This window comes from Triturus cristatus, chromosome 4_1 (genome assembly GCF_964204655.1).
Source record: "Triturus cristatus chromosome 4_1, aTriCri1.1, whole genome shotgun sequence".
NCBI classification, from domain to species: domain Eukaryota; kingdom Metazoa; phylum Chordata; class Amphibia; order Caudata; family Salamandridae; genus Triturus; species Triturus cristatus.
In genome coordinates, this window is record NC_140585.1 from 141,139,088 (window position 1) to 141,141,005 (window position 1,918).

The 1,918-nt window shown below is 49.9% G+C and overlaps 1 non-coding gene across 1 annotated transcript; it reads right to left on the minus strand.

Annotated features, from left to right (window-relative positions):
• Positions 1-244: 244 nt before the first annotated feature.
• On the minus strand, positions 245-316 carry TRNAE-UUC (transfer RNA glutamic acid (anticodon UUC)). The gene has a single exon. It is a non-coding gene; the product is annotated as a tRNA-Glu (tRNA).
• Between the last annotated feature and the right edge of the window lie 1,602 nt (positions 317-1,918).

Below are 1,918 nucleotides of genomic sequence, written 5' to 3' on the forward strand. Positions count from 1 at the left end.
TTTATTCCCCGAGATATTTATAAAATCTGTACTTTTTTATTGATCTGTTGCTTGTTCCTCGAGGTCATTATTACTACAGCAGCTGCGCAGCAAGGGCTGGGAGGGGAAGGGGAAGGAGTGTGGCATTGGTGTAAACCTCAAAGGGGAAGATGAATCAGGTGACATTTACTAGGACTTTAGGTGCATTTACGTTTGTAAGGAATAAAAGAAATCTTAAAATGTCGGAGTAATAAAAAATCTAAACTTCCCATACCGGGAGTCGAACCCGGGCCGCCTGGGTGAAAACCAGGAATCCTAACCGCTAGACCATATGGGAGACAGTAGAAGCATTTCCAGCTCAGTGTCTGTGAGCCATGTCTGTCCTGTCAGACATCTTCCAGTACATTTTCAGTTACATTGCCACTCCCAGGGTCTGACCATCAATGTGGTAACAGACAACCACTCCTGACAAACTAGTAGGAATGAAGGGCCATGATTTGTGCAACAACCTGCTCATGTGTCATCATTTACAACCCTGGAACACACACACAGACACAGGGCCCAGGACCAGAGGACAGCAGCCACCCCCCCCTTGCCTCTTACTGCGGGGCCTCCTGGAGCCAGACATAGCCACACACCTCTCCCCAGGACACCCCTTCACTCCTGTGTCTCCTCACCAGGCTGAGGGCCCCACAGACCCCTCTCCAGTTACCGTCCAGCTGCTTCCTTGCTCCACACCCCCGCACCTGTTCCAGGCCCCAGGATGCCTTCCAAGGACTCCAGTTACACCCCCAATCCCCTACTAACAGCACCGACTCCAGTCCTGACACTCGATTGGTTGGTGGTTGACTGAGTTATAATCCCTAGATAAGCAGCAACCACAACCCTAGTCAGGATAAGAAGCAGGCAAACCCTAAATTAACCTGTGCTCACCCTCTGGTAGCTTGGCACAGAGTTGTCAGGCTTAACTTTGGAGGCAATGTTTAAAGTATTTGTGCAACACTTCAAACAGTAAAACTGTGAAAACACTGCACAAAAAGCTCACACACCAAGTTAGAAAGATAAAGCTTCATTTAATAAATAAATCAGGATAAAAATGACAAAAATCCAATCAGTAGAACTGGAAATATCGGATGTTTTAAGCAAAATAGCGCCTAGAAGCAAAAAGCGTTATTGGGGATATATGGTCATGCCAGACCAGGATAAAGTCACAACTTCAGGTCGACTGCGCTGGAGCTTGGGCCGGCTACAGGGACCCAGTTAGGCCCACTGAAAAAGTACCATAAGTTCTGGTTGTGATGCATTGCGTAGCAGAGGCAATTAATCTGTTCTGAGATGCAACGTGTCTGCGGTGCGAGTTCCGGATGCATTGATGATCCTGTCGACGGGGCTTGCGATGCGAAGTCTGATGTCAAGGATGTGAGGAGCAGCTGAGGTAATGCGTCGGTTCTGATGAGTGGTGAAGCTGCGATGCGGAGTATCGCCATTGACAGCGAGGCTGTCTTAGAGGATGTATGGGGGACCTTGAGTTGACAAAAGGTTTGTGCAGTGGCGGTTCCGAAGGTGATACATCGGTCCCAGATGTGGGAGACTGCAGCAATGCAAGTCTTTTGTGACTGGTCCAAACCATTCAACAGTGGCGTTGGTTCTGCTCTGGGATGCGCTGCTCAGTCGAGGAGATGCATCAGTTCTGCTCAGGGTTGAGTGTCTCAGCAGAGAAGATGCATTGGTTCCACTGGCAAGCACCTTAGGCCCACTTCCAAGGGTCCAGGACTGGAATGGCAGAGCCCATGTGTAGGGTTTGGAAGTTGTGTATGTCCCTGAGACTTCAGATCAGGAGGCCAGCCAACTAGTAGAGTGGCTCTGGGTTCTGGGGTCAAGTGATGCAGGACCAGTCCTTGTCACCCAGGCAGGAGGGCAGCAGGCCAGCAGGCCAGCA